Consider the following 21,546-nt stretch of genomic DNA (forward strand, 5'->3'; position numbering starts at 1 on the left):
ACCAAGAGACAAAGACATAGGACTTCTTGCAACAAACTCCATCCTGCATAAAACATCTGTGGCTGTAGGGCTGACCTGATCTCTGGGTACATAAGCTAGAAAGTTTGGGAATGGGAAGGGAGATGATACTCACTCTGGCACTGAGAGGGCTAAGGCTGAATTGTTTTCTCTAGTACTAGTGTCCATAAGTAAGAAAAATATAAGATGAATGTTCAAAGAAGAGTCACAAGGATGATTAAAGGGTGGAAACAAGCCTTAAGTAAAAAGATTCTTTGAGCTTAAGGTATTGAGCTTAACAAAAAGCTAAAAGGTGTTCTGTTTGAGCCTCTGTGATGTATAAATCTCTGAACTTCTGGTGTTTAAGTTTAACTGGGAGAATAATAGAGCCCCTCTATTCTGATTCCAGTTCTGTCATGTCTTGACAGTTTTAAAAGCTTCACAAATTTTATATATAATAAGGGCTTAAGAGTATTCAGTGAAGTAGTTAAATATAATTACCTGATTTTATAGATGGAGAAACTGGGATAAAGTCACATGCTTTAGTTCTACCTGTGGATTTTTTATGGAGTACACTTACAGAAATCTTGAGGTAGGGGTATTTTCTAATTGTGTTTTCCATTGAAATCGTTCTGTGAACATCACAATTTCTGGGTAATGAATTTATTTTTTTTAAAAAGAGAATTTACATTTGTGTTATGAGCTCTGATCTTGAGGAATTGTATTAGTACCTGCAATCCTGAAATTTGGTGGAAACTAAGATGAAAATGCAAGCTAGTGGGTTTGATAATTATCTGATAACTGCAAAAAGTGGACAGTAGCATGTATAATGAAAAATATATTACAATATTTAATAATCCAATGACAGGCATACATAGACACATATAGGTTACTCGAAAAAATCGAACAGGCGAGACTGGTATGGACTATAGCAGATTATAGAGGAAGACAGCGAAGTTAAGAAATGTGTGATATGGTGAAACAGATTGGAAATATACTCAAGGAAGAACAAGTAGTTCTGCTCCTAACTTTTAAAAATGCATCGTCTTACTTATAATGGAATCAGTATATCACCCAGTGTATGTATATGTGTGTATAAATATATGTATTATTTCTGTGGAAATAAAAATAATTTTTTTTCCTGTATTAACAGATGCCATATGCTGCTGTTGGAGAAAAGTTTTATGGCTGTTTCTTACCATTAAAATATATATTAAAGAAGTAGTAATACACCCCCTAAATTATTATTGTAGATTTTGCATAAATATTCATTTTGTACTGTCTTCCTATATAAGTAACAGAAGGCAAATAGTGAACTAAATTAATGCAGTACGCAATGTAGTGTTTTCAAGCAAAGTACTTATGGTTACATAAAGCAGGAAAACTAAAAGTGAAGCCCAAAAATGGGGGGGAAGACTGCAACCAAAGGAACAAAGCATGGAAATAAGGTCTGAAAGTTCATATGTAAACAATTTTCATATTAGTACATGCATATATATAAGTATCTAAACAGTTTGACTGATCCTTCTCAATTCAAATTTTCTCAAGGATATCTGAGTACTCGCTATCCTATGTTAAATGAATTATTTTTCAGGTATAAACTTGTCAGCAGATGTTCCAAGGATCCAGTCTGCTTCCACCCTCATGATATGATGGGGTGTGGTGCTTCAAAACTTGGCTACTCTATACCTGGGAAGAGTGCATCAACTTTAATTAGGTCAGTCTTTTAATGTCAAAACCCTCAAGCCTTCCACTGTCCCAACAGATGCATGACAAGAAATTAAACCCACTAATCCCAATGTGTGCTTATATGTGAGCTGTAAAACCAGAACCGTTTATGATGCCAACAAACGAATACCACCAGTTCTTGCCTTCAGCCTCTTCTGACTTCTTAACAGCCAAGCAAAAAAGTTTTGAGCAAATTACGAATGGTAACAATCTTTCAAATTATAAGAATATTGAGATCACATGTTTATAAAAAGTGTTTGGCATATTATCCAATTCAGTGCTGGAGTTTGTGGGTTCAGCCCTGCAGCCCGACGTAGAAGTTGTGGCTAATTAAACCTGGACTAACTTAGCGCCCATGTCAGAATTATGTCATTGCTCAGAGCCTTCCTAACTCATTCTAGGTGAAACAATGCTCCCTTTTTCTTTTCTAGCTGTTGTTACTTTAAAAAACAAGCCCAAGATATGAACTGTACAGTTATGCTGTTGTCTGATGTGATCAACAGGGAAAATTTTCTTAGTCGTATGTAGATGGTGGATGATTGGGTATGTAGAGGTTCTTTAGAATTTTTAGAATGTGACTGAATTTTGCTCTAAATGTTGTGTATGTTCTGCGCTTGTCACAACAGTCACTGTTCATTAGTATTACAGGTAAGAGGTGGAACATGTAAATACATTTATGGCTGTGGTTGCACAAGTCTGTTCTAAAATGCCATATTCAGTTGCATAATACTTCTGAATTAATATGGCGCTTTTTTCCCTATCCAGGAGTATTTTTTTCTACGCCTAAACAATATAAGCAAAAACCCACAGATTTTTAAATTGAGTGATACCAGGAAGTTCCATAGTCTGTATCATTATTTGAAGGGGGGGGGGGAATCCAGAAAGGAATCTGGTTTTTCTCCCCCTTCTTTTAATGTTCTCAGACCATAGCAGAGTTTCGGATTTGAATAATTCATTTGATGTTGTATGTATATTGAAACAAAACTTCTCACATGCAGATGTATTTTAATGTTGACAGTTATGCTTCTATCCTACTTCTGTTCAGCACAAACCTGTCTGTCTCAGCCTGCATCCTTCTGTGAGATGTGTGCCTGGGGGAAGGGAGGGTGACGTACCTTCTCAACTCTCCTGTGATTTATAGCGGTGTATGAGGAAAATGGCAGGACCCAATGATACTGCAGCATATATAATTGCTGTTGTCTTTCCTCTTGGTATACTTTCTCTTCCATTTAGGTGTTACTCTAATTTTGCCCCTGTCAGCTGGCTGTCCTTATAGATTAAATGAATGCCATTTTTAACCACATTATTTTCTTGAATACTCTATACTAAATGTCAAGGTGTTTGGAAACAAAATAATGATTTATTATACAGAAGGTTTTCCAGTGATCTCCTGCTCATCCTTACATTTTTTTGAGAAGCAGGGATGGGGCCAGGGACAGTAATGCCCTCCCGCCAGCCTTTATTTTAAAATTCAAGTGTTTTTTCTTAAATAAAATTCAGTCAGACACTGACCATGGGAAATGCTAATGTTTTGGTTTTTTTTCTTTTATGAATTGAAATGTAAAGCTGGTATTTTAAAATTCAACACTAAAAATGAGAACCAAAATGCTTCATTTTCGTTCAAGTTATCAGTCTCAATTATTATGTTGATTACTTTGCTTGGACCATTTCTGCAATATTAAGCATGTATGATACTAATTTAAATTATTTTAAATACAGTATGCTTTGTATTATGTATATTTTAATTTAATTTGCGTCATACCTCTTTGTAATTATTTTCGCATTTCTTTTATCAAATTTCTGCAGGATATGTCCCAAAAACCATTTATTTTCCTGTGTATTGATGGAAAATGTTCTTCTGTCAAAATTTCTAACCAGATGTACTTAAAATTGTTTTACCAGCAAAATGATTATTTTTCTTTTTTAAATTTTGGGGGCGTTGTGTAACTACTTTGCATTTATACCAGAAATAATAATAAAAACAGATATTCCTGGCAGCAAAAGGTACCACACACCATCCGTCTTTATACCTTTTCCTAAAACCTATACGCTTCTGTTATGGACTGAGATACCATGGAGCCTCTTGAAATGTTTGAGTGCTATAGGTAAGTGTTCACAAGAAAATCAAGCTGTCCTGTGATTGCCACGTGTCCGGCATATTAAAATGCACTACAGAGAAAAATAGGTTGTTTTGTGTTACTTGCTTAGCTTTCACACAGCTGTGGATGTTATTGCTGTAGGCAGCACTTTAAGAAAAATCTGACTTCTAATTTTGTTTGTCTGGTTTCATGCACTCTATTATCTGTGTGCAGTGGATTGAACGGTGAACGGTATTAATTCTGGAAGTGGCTTTAGGCCATTCATCCTTGCTGGTTTTATAGGTGCAGTTCAGGTATCAGGAATCACTAGGAAAATTATTCCAGCTTGTGCACAGGTTTGTCAGCTCCTTCTAGCAGGAGGTCCTGTTAAAGCACGGAGAGCTAATACAACAAGAGTACTTACTAAAAAATAACAGTGTGGCAATGGCAGAGCATTGTAAACTTCTGCTTGCTGCAGTTCTGTCTGTCTCCTTAGTCCAAAATAAAGTTTCTCAAATGTATCCTTACTCCTGAATACACCTGTGATGTACAATTGAATATAAAGTCATGTCCTGTAATGCACTGACTGCTTCTGTAGAAAGTCATTTGACTTAATGATCTATATGATTATAGCAGCATGTAAAACTTCCATAGTTATGATATGAAAAGCTCATTTTTAAATTTGAAAGTACTGTTGTGTAAGCATTATATAACGCGGGCCACCAGAGCCTGGCTATTACAGAAGCCTAAAGCTTCCCGAGCTCTACATCCACTCATTCCAAAATGAAGAGTAACATGCTGTACGTGCATCCTTGAGTAGTAATAGAGGCTGGACTGAAGGACTGCACTCTGACACTGTGGTGTCCACTGAGTGCTGAAGAGAGGTGTCACTGGCAGAACAGGTTAAAGTGCTCATGAAGAACTTGATCTTCCCAGTCGTCCAATTTACTTGTAAAAAGGCTACTGTATGTGGCCGATTGCAGCTATCTGGGAGATCTTTTTGCGGTCTTTTCGTGAATGGGTTTTTGAATGAAGATGTATTACCACACCAAAAAAGAAGTATGCTTATATCAAGTTGTTTTAAATCTATGAACGCAGAAATGAGTTGAGTAAAATGCAAAGCACACTAAAACATCATGTGTGGAAATCAGTCTTAACCTCTTGGCAAACTATCTGGTGTTGCTTCTTTGCAGAAGCCGGCAGTATTGCTCCAGGCTCCCTGTGAATTTCAGCCGTCCCTAGAGGTGGAGCAAGAAAGGTGAAGGTGCCTCTCTAATTTAGCCGTTATGTCCCATTTGTTCACTGACTAAAGGGAGAAGAGCTGGTCTAAGCTACTTGGTAAAATGGAGATCTTACTCCTTCTCTTATGAAAAATAAGTGTCTTCATTTCTGCTCCATTCTCCTCTCCCTATCGGATCCTTACCTTCTCAGGTCTGATTGCAGGCATAGGAGAATAGATGAACAAGCCTTGGACCTGTGCTACGCTTCTCCTCCGTCTTCCAAATCTGAAAAGGATGAGGAATTGACCTTACTTCATCTGCTCTTGATCTGAAAAAAAGGGCTTGGGTAGATTTTGCTGTAGTGGGAGGAACAGAAATGGTTTGAGAGGCAAGAGATGCATATGGGTGCAGTTAGCTGCTGATCCAAGCTACAGGCAGATAAAAGGTTGGCACAACAGATGCCCAGTGAGAAATTTGGGGAATAACGTGGAGCTGTGCTGCACTGCCGCGTAGCCAGAGAGTACAGCTGCAGCAGGAAGCAAGGTTGCTGCACTCTAAAATGGCAGCCCTGTAACTGCTGTGTCTATTATAGATGCACAGGAAGAGTTCAAAAATCAAAGAGGGTTAGAAGAAAACCGAAGTGTGTTCTTACAGAAAAGAGGTGAATTTTTAAGCCAAATGTTTCTGATTTTTAATAAGAGTTAGCACTTCACGGGACAGACTTGTGCCCATGCTTAATGGTAAGCCCATCTTGTCGTGTTTTAGCAAACTATTTTTTTTACATACAGTTGGTTTGTTCACTGCTGATAAGAATTGCATTTCACTTTGGTTAAGATAGAAAAGCTACCTGATCTGTTTAGGTAACATCATGCTGTTATGATCTGCTCCTTCTACCTTTAGAATGATCAGTCAGTTACTTTTTTGATCAAAATACATATGTTTTACAGCTACAGTGGGGTTTTCAGCTTTACACAAATCAAGATAGCGACAGATATTACTTCAAAAAAAAAAGTGGAAAAAACAGCTGATGAAGAAAAGCCTTTCAGAAGCAGGATACTCAGGACTTCAATTGAAAATGTTATACACGTTTTGTGAAATTATCACTCTGTAAGTGCTGCCTAAAATTCCTATGCAATTGGATCTGTGTTGACTTTTTTAGCCAAATACATGTAAATTCATACAAGCTGCTGAAATTTACAAAATCTGTCAGTCTAATAGAAACCCCATGTTTATCTCATCCATTGGACCAAAACTAAGATCATTTGATAAAACAAATCTCTCATTTCTGGCCCAACCTGATTTTACAAAATTTTGAGGCCCCCAGCTTCTCCCAGTTAGTACTTGATTACAAAAGATAAATAAAGTACCATTTTGTGAGAGACTGTGTATGGGAAACTCAAGGGACAAAGCCAGGAAATATTTAGAGACTATACGATGACAATGAAAACCTGTATAATGATGGAAGGGATTTTCACAGCAGTGACAATGAAGCAGCAGTAATATCTTAATATGTGTCGAGATAATGTTCACAATTAAACCCCTTAAAAATATTTGTATGAGAACAAGTTTTGCAACTGTTCTGTAATCTTAACAGTTATGCAAATACCTGTGTGAAAGACAAAACTAAAAATTACCGCAGGCTTCCCCCCTCCCCCCCCAAGTAAAATCGGTAAGACTTACACGTAATCAGTTCTGCCTGTGAGCGCTCTACCTCTGTTGTCCATGGCCCTAGCCCTATGGATTTGTAGTGCCTGCCTTTGTAGTGCATGAGGTAGTGCTGTGTGGAGAGATAGATGTGTTGCCAGAAGCCGGGCTGGTACAACATATGCCATAACTTCCACACAGGCTGTGAGATGGCTCTTGGGGAACTTGCACACGTGTATCTGGAACGACTGGAACCATGTCACTGACCTCTGAAGTTACAGGCTTTGTTAGAATATTCTGCAGTGTGTTTTGTAAATCCTATTCAAGCTTCTACAGAAGTAGGTCCGCAAAGTTGTATGGCACGGTGCTACCACAGCTAAATGCTAAATAATTATATTTAATAAAAACAAAAAACTAACCCCAATACATCACTTCCACTGCAAAGACTGGGGCTCCGGAAACCCACGCAAGCTTCGACTTCTTTCTGTAGCTAAAACTTTCAACAATCTGTACTCAGTTAGGAGCTGTGTTTCACTAGGGAGGCAATACTGAGCTTCCCAGCTGCAGTAAAATTAGAGACAATGCACCTTCCTCCTATGTCCAGAAAAGATATGGATCACATTTTTAATAAAACAATAGCAGGATGATTCACATAAACTATTTTCTTACATCCTTGGGTGGCCTTTTACCGATGCTAAGCTCTAGTTATGTGCTAGATATATAACCTGTTTAACTCCATTTTCCTTTTTTTAAATTTTTTTATTGGATATTTTAGCAACAAGATAACTCAGTGAAAAAGGACAAAGAAGTTCTCAGTGAAAACAGGAATGAAACTCTTTCCAAATATTGCAATGGTCTCCACTATTGTTAAGACTATACTCTCCTTCAACAGGAAGTTCTCTATGAGACCAGGCAGTGTATCTCAACTGGTAATGCAGTTTTGTTTCAGAGCTCTACTCATTCTGTGAAGTTCTCCTTATGCTGTTAATAGAACAGATATACAGGTGTGGAGGAATATATGGATGATATAATTTTTTTCCCTTGCTACTCTGAAATTCAGTGCCTCTCACTTCCATAGTTAGGGCATTTTTTCCTAGATGAAAAGTTCTTATCAGCTTCCCAGAAGATAAAACAGAAAAAAGCTCAATTGCAATTCTCCGCTTTGAAGTGAATCCAAGAAAGTTTCTGATACAAGTTGCTAATAATAGCTGTTTTAGAAGAATCTGGGAGTAATACTTTTATTGACCAATGATAAATAAGTCCCAGAGGAGACCTCCCATAGCAGAAGCTGCCTGACCAAAGTTGGCAATTAATTAATCTACACCTAATGCAAAGAATTGATCACATTTTTATATAATTGTGTTGTCAAGGGTTATAAACTCAGTGATCAAAGATGTGCAAGTGACTTTTAAAATTAAATTAGTAGCCCCCCTTTTTGTCAAAGTTCAGAGTATAGTTTAGTCACTCGTACTGTTTTATTCCAATTAGAAGGTTAATTAGAGCAATTCCTCCTATCTGGATAATATAGTCATCTCCCTTCCCTTGTAGGTGTTGCATCATCTAAAAATTTAGTTGCTTGTACCTCACAAATTTGCTCAACACATCTCATATAAACGGTGAGGCTATTTCTGCTGTTGCAGAGAAGCGTTAAATGTCTCCAAAGAGTGATCCATGAAAAGCTCACCTACAGCAGAAGCAGCCATCTAGGACTAAGCAATGGGAAGCACTGAACCACAGAAGGTTCGGCCTCTGCTCTTGGATGGAAGGGGTGCTAGCCTTCCCAGCTCTACGGGTGCATGTTTAGGCACGCCTTGTAAGTACAGGCAGAATTTATAGACTGAAGAGGAAGACGGAGATTAAGTAGTTGGAGTTTGGGTAATCCAGATTGCTTTCTTGGGGTTGAGGTCTGGGTAGCTGTAATCCATTCTAATCCTAATTTACATGCCAGTGTGGGTCTTGACCTCCTTTGCATTTAAGGAGAGAAGGAAACCTAACCCCAGCTAACCTAGGACTGGGGTAGTGAATGGAGGAAATGCAGACAGTGATCACTCTGCCTTCCTACCTCCAACCCTGCCCTTTTTTGTGCATCTCTCGAGGCTTGCAGGCTTCGAGGTGCTAGCAGATTTTAGAAATGTGACTTGTTACTCTAAAAGGCTGGGAAGTTGTGTGTGGGTGTCTCCTTCCTTTGGTTGGGACTGTGAGGGAATTGCCAGCCTTTCTGGGTCAGAAGGGAAATAACTGGAGTCTATTTTGCAGTTATTAATTCCCGGTTAGCTAGCTCTACAGTCCTTAGCGATTTGGTATGGCTATAGGACAGGGATGAAAGGTGGTGCTTTCTTGGTTTGTGATTTCATGTTACTTGCTGTCACTGTAGGCTGGTACCAAAAGAGACATCCTTGTTGCTGTCTTCTCAATGACTTTAACTCACAAGCCCTGGTGATCAAACAGCACAACGGAGAGTCGATGAGAAGCACTGTTACAACAGAAAGCTATTCAGTGTGTGCGTGGGAGGGAGTAGTTTTCTGTTAGACTGATTGATCTGCCTTGCATTCTCCTCTCCCTCCCCACTCCCCTGCACTCAGCAATGGGGTCACGGGCTGTGAGGCAAGTGAGGAAGAACCGAGTAACCAACTGGGGCTGTGTCAGTGGTGGCAACCGCCCGTTGACTGAATTAGATGCAGAATGAAAATCTCTTGCTTCTCAGTTCTTAAAGCCTATAGCTGCATCTTTTCTTGATGTGGTCTGTATTTTCCTTTGTGTTTGAGGTGGTCATTTACCTTAGCTGAAGTACCCTTTAAGTACCCAGAACAGTTTGGATTTTACAGAATTTGTTCAGCTGCAGCTTTGGGATTTTGTAATAGTTTGGGTTTGGGCTGCTAGCAGGAAACGTACTCCCCAGTGTATTTCCTGATGTTTTAACCTTAGCCATTTTAGGTTAAGCAGCCTTCCTCTTCTGCCCCTCAGCCTTCATCTCCATCCTACACTGTGGACTGTCCCTGGGAATTGTAGGGTGGTGGCATAGGTGTCTGCCCACAGCTCTCTGGGTGACCTTGCCGGTAGCTTCTCGGCTCCCTTGGTTGGATCCCTTTCTCCTGCAGAAAGCCAAGAGAGGGAACAATGGAAAGGCCCAGACATTCTTTCCCCAAGCTCCTAAGGCAAAAGACTGGGTTGTGTGTCTAATACATCTAACTAGTAATGATGCTTCAGATCTATTGTTTATTTTACTAGGATCTTTTAAGTAAAGTCTGCTGTGACTGTTCGGTGTACTGTGTTAGCCTGAATTTTGTCTAACACGGAAGTTTTGTATTTTTGCTGAATATGTTGTGAATACTTAAACTTTGGTTTTTATCTCCTGACTTTTTAGTGTGTTAGGGAGAGTGGGAAGACACTAGCTCATACTTCTGTATATTGTTTTTGATCAGCTTTTATTTCTTGTTCTTCAAAGTATGTATCTGAGAGAATGGAAGGTACTTTGTTTTTCTGTGAGCTATTTTAAATGGATTAAGCCAGTAGTGTTTTCTGTACACGCCCACAAACGTGCACATATACACATGTGTGCAGGCATATGTACGTGCATGCACACAGACACATATAAACAAACATATACAAGCACGTTAGACCAAACTCTTTAGAAATTGGTTTTCTTCTGTATTCTCTTCCTGCTTTGCTTTCTAAAAAGGAGTACCCAATTGTATCCATTTTCTACATTATCAAATACAACATTTGCCTGAGCGTTCAGGTATCATCCAGCCCCATTTCCTCTTCACAGAAATGTTCTTCATACCTACAGCATTCTTCATTTTTTCATGCCAGAAATATTTGCATTAACATTAAACCTTTGCTGAGTCATTGCTGACCTGTGTTTTTATAACGCTTTATTTACAGTGTGGTTCTCTCTCATGATATAAAATCTCAACATGTATACTGGAAGGTTTAATTTATTTGGCGAAAGTCATGACATCACTTAAAGAAAGGCTAGGCTGTCAGCTGAGAATATGTTTTAACATAATCCTTACCTGTTATGATTACACTGGACATAATTTGTACCTTGTTGTAATGAAAACAGTATGTCGAACTGAATTAAAGATTATCTCTGGTACCAGGAGGAATTTTACCACATAAAAATTTTAGCACGTGGTAGTTTGGTTTTTTTTCTTCTGAGTCTGAATAAGATATAGCAATAATCAGAAGGGTGTTGCTTCAGGCTTGGGTTTGTTCAGCCTGGAGAAGACTGAGGGGGGATTTCATCAATACCTATAAATATCTGAAGGGTGGGTGTCAGGAGGATGGGACTAGACTCTTTTCAATAGTACCCAATGACAGGACAAGGGGCGATGGGCACAAGTTGGAACACAGGAAGTTCCACCTCAGTGCGAGGAAAAACTCCTTTCCTGTGAGGGTGCCAGAGCAGTGGCACAGGCTGCCCAGGGAGGCTGTGGAGTCTCCTTTCCTGGAGACGTTCAAAACCTGCCTGGATGCATTCCTGTGCCCCCTGCTCTGGGTGTGCCTGCTCAAGCAGGGGGATTGGACAAGGCGATCTCCAGAGGTCCCTTTCAACCCCTGCCATTCTGTGATAATAAGTTGATGTAGTTGGGCAGGCGTGCGTTAACTCTTCACGTGACACATTTGTGTTTCAGTATATCCACTAATGCTATTGCACTGTTTTTGGCCTTTTAAATGTTTGGTAGATAATACTTACGTTCAGTGCTGCTTTACGTTGCCTGATCATACTGCAAACAGCTGTGTGCAAAGAAATTTGTGAATGGGTCCACCTGAAGGATAGTTGAAGAAACTGTCCAATATAGAGGTACCTGCTTTGGTCTGGCAAATTGCTTGGGTTACATACTGCTGTCTTAATTAGTCCCTCTGGTACGCTGAAATGCTGAGGTTGTAATACCTCATTTTTTGTGACAAAACTGTGGTGTTTAGGAGGAGGTGGAAGATGCTGTATGTATGATCTTCAGTTATAATCACATCAGGTATATCAACATAACATCTAGTTTTTCACTCTTTTCTTGCATGCATTGACGGTTTTCCCCTTTTGCTGAATAACTGTTAATGGGCCTTTCTTAAATTCCCTTCCCTTCACCTCCCTTGATCATCAGACTGTATCAAGAGGAACTATTTTAGATGTTTAATCTTTTACGTCTTCGGCCTTAGGCATCGTAGGGCGTTATTGAATGACGAAGTGAGTAACTATGATAGCCACTGTATTGTATTCCTTGGGATTGTTAAGCATATTACAAGAAAGACTTTTTTGAATTAGCATAATTTGTTGGTAACTTCCTTGCTTTGCTAATTTTTGCCCTCCCGCTCTCCAAGTCGTAGAGGAGTAGTTAGTTATACTTCACGTGTGAGAGGGAGTGAGTACTGGCAGATGTGTGTGCTACCTTCTGTGAAGGCTCAGTGGGAAAAGGGGTGGCTGGAGGATGGTTCATTTCAGTGGTCTTCAGAGAATGGAGAAATACCTCTTTGGCAACCACTAGCAGCAGCAGCTGTCCAAGACACTCTGACCTTGTCACTCTCCTGGGAAGAAAAAAAGAGCAACAGGCTGACCAGTCATTTCATTAGCAATTAATTTGTGTATTACTCCTGATTTGCTTAGCACTTCTGACACAGAAAATATTACCCGTATTTGATAAGGCAGGAGTACCTTAATTTGAGCTACGGGAAAACTATACTGTCATCCCTCGGTAGAAAGTAAGTTTGTGTTCACGGCAAGTGCTGCATTTGCTTATTGTGTGTTCTGTAAGGTCTCCTTTGAACATCATATGTGTGATATTTCACAGGAACACTGGAATATTGTTATCTTTCAGAATGTACCATCAGGCCATGCAAATAATATCAGTTCTCAAAATCCTGGTTTATAGGAACATAGCATTTTCTGAAATATGCTATTTTAAAAATGATGATGAAGTGGTGACACAAATCAATAAACTAGGGGATTTTCAAAGCGGAGACGAGTCTGAAACATCTCTTCTTCAGTCTTCCTGTTGTGCACTGGTACTAGCTTCTGCTCAGGCCTTAGTTTTAGCGTCAGTTCTAATTCTTCTGAATTTATCTGACAGATTTATCTCTGTCAACCACAGGATTTGTATGCCATCTCATACTTTAGTTTCTGATATCTGTACTTAACTGATTTGTTTCCTATCTGCCTAGACCATCTTTTCATTTTTGGTAAAATGGATTTATCTTGTTTTATGATTAAATGGAAGGAGTTGCTAAGGAATCAGATCTGGATCCTTTATTACATTTCAGCATTGTTCCTGGGAAACCTGATTATATCTTGCAAATTAGAGTAACAACTCAAAGGTAATAAATCCTGCTTGTTAAATATCCCATTTTCTACTTCTAGATTCTTGCTGAAGCAGAATGATATTATTCCAAACTTTGCTGAGTGTGAAGTGTTCTGCTGTTTCTCTATGTGTTCACTAGTAGCTAAGCATTTGCCATGCTAGGACAGAATTATTTTGTCTCAATGACTTTACATTCAGAGTATGATTTCATAACTGTCAGTAAAATAATGTCTTTTTATTAATGATATTTAAATATTTATCACCTCTCAAAACAAACAGTTGTGAAAAAGCAAGGGGAATACTTTTCTAGACAAATTCAAATTTGTATCTATTAAGCCTCTGTTTATCTTCTGTTTTCAACTACATGGCTGATACCTGTTTTTTGTATTTGATGGGCTATAAAATACACATTTGTGTCTGATGATTTGAAAATATGCAGCATATACATATATTTTGTTGCTGCTGATAACTGGATTAAAATTTTGCTAGTAGTACTTGCTTCTAAGAGTTTATGGTATGGATCCATAGTGTATGTGTCTATGTGTCCCCCCATTCAGGTTTTGGCTTATCATTGGTAATGATGGAACTAATCAGTTTAAGAAAGTAAATATATTATGTGGTTGTCGTTGACAGGAGAGTTTGAATTCAGTGACACAAAAGGACCATTTCTTCAGCAATTCAAGTGTACTTCAGTGATGTTTACTTGAAATGTAGGCTTGTGATGAAAGCTAAGAACACTGGGCAGGAATAATCATTCCTGTTGGCAAGGAACAGGAAATCAAGGTGATAAACTAAAAGAGACAATGAAGAGGTTAGACACAAAAAAAGATGTGTATTTAGGGAGGAAACAGAAGTGAAAATATAAGTGAATAGAGCACGCTAGCATGGACTCTTAAAGGAAAGAAATTCCTGCAATAAGTTAGTGGACCCAGGAGTGTTTCCAAGCCATGAAGTGGCAGCCAGGTTCATGTGCCAGCTATCTCCTGACAGGTATTAGATGGGAACTAAACACGCACCAGCACTTTCACCTTGGTTTCCACACTAAGGAAACTCTGGTGAAAGTGTTGGAGCTTTTGTGAGTGTGGTTGGGCCCCCCCCATCGGTGATGTATGGACAAGCACCTGCTTTGTTGCTGACAGAGGTATGGGAATACCTAATCTAACCTCTTCCGCCAGACCTGTAGAGAGATCTTGAGGTAGGGAACGCTTTGGCACAGCAATTGCTGTTTAGCTGCATTTGCTGCTGTGGGCCCAAAGGGGAGTTACATGTGGTATGGGAACAATACTGTCACCCCAGAATAAAGAAAACATCCCCATGCTGGGCCAGCACTAGCAGAGTGAAAATGGGAGAAGTATGAAGAAGCAAGTAAATGAAGAATTGGTTTTGCTTCACTGAGGGATCGAAGATAGGTTGCTTTCTGTACACAAGCAATCTTCCAGCAGTTACTGAAAAGAGATTTGACAGCAGCATTTTTTACAATTAAACCAGAACTTCCAAGTGTCACATACGAAACTAGAGATTAAAGTTGGGAGATGTGCTATTTCTTGTTGAGCTTCCTAAAAAGAAATGTGGCATTATTACCTTTACTTTTTAATGTAATTTTCCGTAGTTTGAATACAGATCTTCAAATTAACAGTGGTTCATAATGAGCATCATTCAAGTATTTTTTTTGGCTCTAATCTCCCCTTTAAAATGAGTGTGATAGACATAAGATGCTTTCCTGCCACTGAGGCATGCCTCGCTGGAGGAGCAGATGTACAATGCGGAGAGTCACGACTCTGGGCAGCTAACTCCAAGTGTCCAGTTTCTTTAGTAATTGTAACTTATGGCGGCCTAAGGTTTACTCTGATTTATCCCCCTAGGATATGTTTCTTAGATAGCACAGTGTAGAGGAAGATTAGTGGCCTGGGGGATCTCTGCCCCTGGCTTCCATAAATTCCCATCCCTGCTGCTGGGGAATGGCTGCGGTAGGAGAAGTCTGCCCTGTGAGTTTTGTTCAAGGTAAGCGTTCTTGGGCTTTAGCAGGGTCGTCCCACAGCCAAAAGCATTTTCAGCTGCCTACTTGCCTTAGAAATCTGTCTGTTACCTGTTATTTGTACTCTGTGTCAGGATCAGGTCATATTTTAGTTTCTGCCCTGGAGGCCTAGCAATTTCAGTATCCCTGCGTTACTTTAGCGTATCATGTGGATTTATTGTAGGCTCTTACCGTCCTGAAATTGTGTGCTGTTGGTCCATCAAGAGTTGCTAATTAGAGGAGATCAGTGGAAAAACCTCATTTGTGCCTTTCAGTTTCCAAGATTCCCTTGAACCCTTGGCATGTAATTAACTACCAAAACAGTTGAGAGCCTGCGCTCAAAGAGATGGGTTAATACACTGCCTTTGTCAAGGCTTGTACTAGGAAAAGAGACAAAGGATTAAATGACTGGAAGAGGAAAACTTATCTCCTCCTCTCTCCAGCGTGGCTTGTTTTAGTTTATTTTTATGTTACGGTCAAGAAAATCATTCTTTTATAGGCTTAATATCTGACTGCTTCTTTTAATTTATAGCACACGGGATGGCTAAATGTAGGAATGCCTATGCAATATTTATGTTGCTGTGAGGCCTGATCTGAAAAGAAAAGCTTTTGTGTCAGGATAGCTCTTTTGGCCAGAATCCTTACTGCTTTTTTAAAGTCTGTAATCACTATGCTGCAGCCCCTAGTATTAATGATGTTTACAGGTGCCCCAGATTTCCCTCTTTTCCTTTGCATTTGGGATTAAACTGGCCCCATATAAAGGTATACTGTGTCTTGATAAACAACAGTGCTGCAATATGTAAAGCAGTGCTCACTTCTTATATAATGTTCAAAATATCACTCCTTTATCTGGGAGGTTACCTCTCTTAGTAAACTGTTGATTCTTAATTCTTGACCAGTGACTGAGCCTGCATATTCTCTCCAAATACTCTTCCCAGCTGTACTTCTGTTGTTCTGAAGAGCCAATACGAATGAATGGCAGACAGTGTCTTGCACGGCTCAACCACCTGCTGATAGAGTAGGTCACTGAGAAACTGGGGCTCTTTGCAAGTGTCCTCTATACATCAGGGCCGCAGTAGGAAAAGGTGGTACCTGAAGTCAGTGGAGTTCTGCAGCAGCTCTGGAGGGGGATTTAGCTGACATAGACTTTGATGCAGGACTAATTAAAATGTATGAAAAGCTGAGCGTCAGAGATCATGGGGAATTCTCTGTTTCTACTTGCCCAGTAAGATCTTAACCACATTAATTGCGCTCTTTGAGGTGAAGAAGATCCCTTTGTTATTTTGAAACTGATTATAGTTGCAACTATAATGTCACATGGTAGTGCCATCACTTTAATAAGGGGGTTTCTTTCTTTGGTTTGCCTTTTTCAGGCAAAGTTAGGGTCTCTGCTTGTGTGGTGCACAAGCAGATTCCTTCCAACTGGACAGGATCAACAGGACTGTTAGGCTGTAAATATTTCGATACGGGCTGTTTTGACAACATGCAAAAATACTTCCTGCGAAGGATAAAATAGCTGAAGATATGGAAAAAAAAATCTGATTTCCTTGGGACTTAATAGGATAGAAATTTTAAACCCTTGATTAAAATTTCTATCTTGATCTGTTTCTAAGCATTTTGCTTATATTCTCTTCTCTCTGTGTCTTTGAGAGGAGGAAACTTAGAAGATGGGAATCCAAAGCTGAAAAGAAAAATCTATTAAAAATAATGCACTAAAAATATTCAAAGGTTTTAAAAGGAGAAATTTTAATGGGAAAACCATCGTATCTTGGTAATTGCTTTTACTTCAATATGTTTCCCTTGAAAAATTTCAGTCGACTCTGTATGTTGAATGAATGTGGGTATCCTGCAGTGAAGTAATTTGGAGTGAGTATTTCTGCTCTCTGTTTTTTAACATTTGCCTTTCCTAGTCTTGACAGGAATTACCTGAAAACGATAAATTGACTTGGGTTTTTACTATCTTTTATGACTACGTTAGTATTCCGAGATTGACTTAGTATCAGATCGGGTGGAATTGACTCAGAGTAGTGTCTGGCCAGTAGTTTCTAGTGCAGGTGACATTTCAGGGAAATTAGAAATCTCCCCTTTTTAAAGCTTTTCTGCATGTAAGTATCTTAAGTTATTTACCGATGTTTTCAGGAAACATAGTACCTATAAGAGATGCTTTAGTGTTAATTGCACTAAATAATAACTCTTTCAGGTGCCATTGGTTGTTTGATTGTTGTATATTGATGTTTAGGATAATTGTGATGTAGACTGCTATTAGCATGCTTGGTCATCAGAGAGGCATAGAGGTCCTGAAGTAAATAACTGGCATCTTCCATCCTTTTTCTGTTGCTGTAATTAGATAACGTAACCTTTTCTGGCGAATATTTTTTTGAATAGATGTTTGACCCATATGTCATGTAACTGCAAATGAAAAGCCTAATCCTGCAAACACCAAAGCATGTGTGAAACTTGCTCAGATAAGCATTTTTACTGACATGGAGATTGCTGAGGTGAATAGTGACTCATTTGCATGTAGTAAGAAATCCATGAGCAGAATCGTTGGCTCTTAGAAGTGTGAAGGTGTCCAACAGTTATGCTTTAAAATCTGTTTTATCTTTATATAAAGAAGTACTTCAGGAGAAAGCACTCCTATGTGCCTTAACAGAAACAATAAGAATTCTCCGAAGTGTTTCTTTTCAAAGCCTTTCAGAAATCTTTCTTACTATGCAGAGTATACCTCTTCTTGTGTCTAGACTAATTTTCAGAGGTCTTGACCGGGCTGTTTACTCTGATGTGCACCACAGGAGTCTCTTAAATAAAATATACATAGATTAAAATTCCTATGAAATTACCTTTTTTTATTATTTTATTTCTTCATCAGTAGGGCCTACATTAATAATATAAAATTGTATTTTTAAAATGTTTATTCTTCCACAGTGATACTTTCTGCTTTTCATTAGATTAGCCTGGTTTAATACTCTGGCTGTCATGGACTAACAAAAAATACCGCACCATTTGGCTGGAACTACCTCAGCAGGTATTGAGGTCCAACCGATTTATATTAGGAGTTACTCAGTTTCTAAGCTATGCAAATATTTCTACTGATCTTTCAGCAAAGCTGTAACTTTGTATCTCAGCATCCAACTTTGTGTGTTAAATATCAGGTGCCCTGTTCTGTGGGAACTTCCCTGTACTTTCAAAGTATTTCCCTATTCTCAGCTATAATGTGTTCCCAAGTGGCTAGATCTGCATGGTGTAGAGGTTCAGCATACTTTGGTTTCAAAGTCTGAATGTGGGCAACCTTGCCAAATGTCACCTGTGATATTAATTTTATTGATAATGCTGGATATTTTTGCTGGGGTGTCATGAATGTCCTAAAAAAGATGGACTAGAGACTAGCTATAGTCCACTGCTCAGCGTCTAAGTGGCCAGCTGGTTACTCTGTATGGAGAACTTCAGTGGGTATGTCTGGCATGAGTAGTTTTAGGAAATCTTAATTGCCTATGCTGTTGCTTTGATGCAAAATGCAAGACAGTAAACTGAAGGAAGTAATTCTGGTCTTGGGTGTTTTCCTTTTGATCTTCTGAACAAATTTAAATTTACTGTAAATTGATCTAAGTTAGGAAACTCAAGGCAAAAGTATCGCTGAAGTGATGCCCCTAGGAAACCTGGTAAAATACCACTTGTAAAATTTTTGAGTGCTCCTCCTGCAGTTTTTTGCTTCCTTTCTATGGCCATTAACTACACTGTATTGTTCCTGGTTTGCAGGTGATTATCCCACCTGACATTTGCATATGCTGAGTCCTTGTCCTGTGTCATACCTATACTTTGTCTCACATCATACAAATACGTCCATGCCACATTCACAAAATACATTCGTTGCAAAATACTCTTCACTGTCTTTAGAAAGGAGCATGTTACAGGTAAATATACATTTAGGAGCTTTAGGTTCCCTGAACTTGAAGGGAGTTGGGCTCTTTCATGTAGGCACCGGCTCTTTGTTGGGCTTATGCTTTGTTTTTTTCTTACTCTGATAATTTTGATATATAAGATCCTAAAGTGTAAAAGGTAAAGTAGTGAGGTCAGTCAGAAGGGATGAGTGGGACTTAATGACTAGAAATGGAAGTATTGACAATAATTGAATCTGTTCAAGTGTGTTGTGATTTAAAAAACCTCTTTCTTTCATGCTAACTTCAAAAACAAACAGTGCTCAGATATAGATAATTCAGTATTCTTGAGACATCAGTTGAAAGATGAAGAACCATAAGACAGCAATGCAAACTTCTTTAATTTAGTCTCGTAACTGTGTATCATCTCTGACCAGTGCGGGGTAATTTACTGTAAATCACTTTAATTCTTGTCCTTCCTGATAACACTGTACCACACTGTCAATTTGAAACACTGCCTGCCCATTTTTGCTTGCAAACTGCAATGTTTCTTTTACCATGTATACATACAAAGATTTCAGTATGTATTTATATACACGCAAACTATATGCCTTATTTGCAGATGTATCTTGGCATATGTATTTTCCAACTAGGAATGTGAGTGTATTATGCTGGTAGGACTTTACAAGAGATACATGCATTTGTATTCAAATAAAAGTAATTTTTGAAATCTTACTGAAATCATGCTGGTTTTCTGCAAGGAGATTCCGTGTTAGAAAGAAAAAATACACTTCTGTTATACCAGGTTTGTGGACTCTGAAATTTTAATATATAAATATTATTTGCATACATCCCAACTGCAAGCATCAGGAGATAGTTGTCCTGGTTTTCACATTACTTACTTCTTGTCAGAAAAGGTCAAGCGTGCACTCAGTCAGAAGTGTATTTTATATTCTGTGTGTCATAGACCAAGAACCTAACCAGAATTGTGCCTGATATTTATCTGCAATTTCAGTGAAGCATAACCTTTTCCATTATCAAAAACAAAAGGGCCAAACTGATACATTCACATCTAGCTAATGAGTGCATGTGGCACAGAGGACAGAAATCCAACTTTACAGCTTGGGGCAAATTGCGATACTGCAGATTAATAAAATGCTGGATGTTGCTGCAGCTTCATGTGAGATGGGTCATCATCAGGCTTGGCGTAACTGGCTGTACAATGGCTTTTTCATCCCTTCAGTTGTAAAGCAAACGACATGCACTTAAACCACCTTGGAGTTATTTTTTCCCCACTGCTGGGCAGTTAACTGTGAAGAATATCTATCCCTTGTAACCGATGCAGCTCGGCTGACCAGCAATAACATGCTAGGTCATGAGTTCAGTTTTTTCTAGTCCATACCTTCCTTCAGTGATGCATGAATTTGCTCTGAAAACACAAATATCTAGAAGGTATGTATTTCATCTGTAGAAGTGATGTAGTGAGTTTTATCAGTCTACAGTTTCTGTGAGGTAATGCTTGAGGCTTTACTTGCATAGCTACGCTCTTTCATTTTAGTGAAGCACTGTTATTGACACTGAGTTTTACACCACAAGGTACTAGCAGAAGTCATCCCATCTGCTTTAGATATTTGTGAGCTTTTTCCCTTACGAGTAATACGTTCATCTGTGGAGGACAGCTCATACTACAGATCTAAATGGGAAATAGTTAAGGTGTACATGTGATAATGGGTGAAAAAGAGAAACCACGTTCAAGTATAACTAGGGTATTTATTTTATGAGAAGAAGAGGTAGTGTGTTGCTTGACTAGAATGCTTGCTTTATTTACAGAAAAAGACTCCCATGTTTTAGCTTGGGGGACAGTGCTGGCTCTGCTAGTCACTTGGAAGAAAAAGTATTTTTTGGAATGCTACTCCAAAACATGCATGGCATTTCTGAGGCAATTAAGAGATCGCGAGCTTTAAGGGAAAGTAATTTGTGTTCTGTCTAGTTCTAGTGATGTTCATGGTCCAGGCAAACTTTTCACAAAGGTGGGTTTTTATTAGTAGCCTTAGGAATATCTGATTGTGATTGTGAAATTAACACTATGATGTGAGTAGCTATAACACGCTATGTTGTGTAGGAACTGCCAGGGGTGTGCTTGGTACCAGTCAGCTCCTTTGTCCATCATTATTCTTCGAGTGTGTGCTCCTGCATTTTTTTAGATTTATGTTTTTTAAATGTGAGCTCTCATTTTCGGTATGACCTGAATTTTACAACAAGAATAGCATTCAAATCATAAATTCAGAACCCTGAAAACACTTTTCAGGAGAGTAGGTCAGTGTAAACACGAGCTTTGTTAGAAGTGGTTATAATCGAGCAGCTTTTCCTCAGGCAACTGAGAGCAAGTATGTGTGGGAGGAGGTGGCCTGACACCTAGGGGATGGTCTAGATGGGATCACCACAAAAAGGCACTTTGAGTGCCAGCTGAGGACAGGAAGATGAGAGCAAGCAGTGGGGAGGCCACCCCCATGTCAAGGTGGGTGGAGGTTTGGCCTTTCTGGGTGTCTTCTGTGTGGCTCCTCAGCAGGCTAATGCAATTTCATGGTAGAGGAGAGATGTGGCCATCTGTAATCATCCATTTAGAAATTGCTTTTGCGTGCAGGCACAGGCATTTGGCTTGGAGTAACAGGAGTACCCTTGTTACTGTGCACT

General features: G+C 39.0%; 1 protein-coding gene across 9 annotated transcripts in view; it reads left to right on the forward strand.

Moving 5' to 3' along the window:
* The window catches only part of TBL1X (transducin beta like 1 X-linked), a 199,936-nt gene that overhangs the window by 27,588 nt on the left and 150,802 nt on the right, over positions 1 to 21,546 (forward strand). Inside the window, exon 2 of one of the 9 annotated variants that reach the window (XM_075095367.1) lies at positions 1,592 to 1,714. The exons of the other annotated variants lie outside the window; for them this stretch is intronic. The gene's annotated coding sequence lies outside the window, so the exon portion shown is untranslated. The remainder of the gene's footprint in view (positions 1 to 1,591; positions 1,715 to 21,546) is intronic. 9 annotated transcript variants of the gene reach the window in all.

Source organism: Phalacrocorax aristotelis, chromosome 1, assembly GCF_949628215.1.
Source record: "Phalacrocorax aristotelis chromosome 1, bGulAri2.1, whole genome shotgun sequence".
In the NCBI taxonomy this organism is placed as follows: Eukaryota; Metazoa; Chordata; class Aves; order Suliformes; family Phalacrocoracidae; genus Phalacrocorax; species Phalacrocorax aristotelis.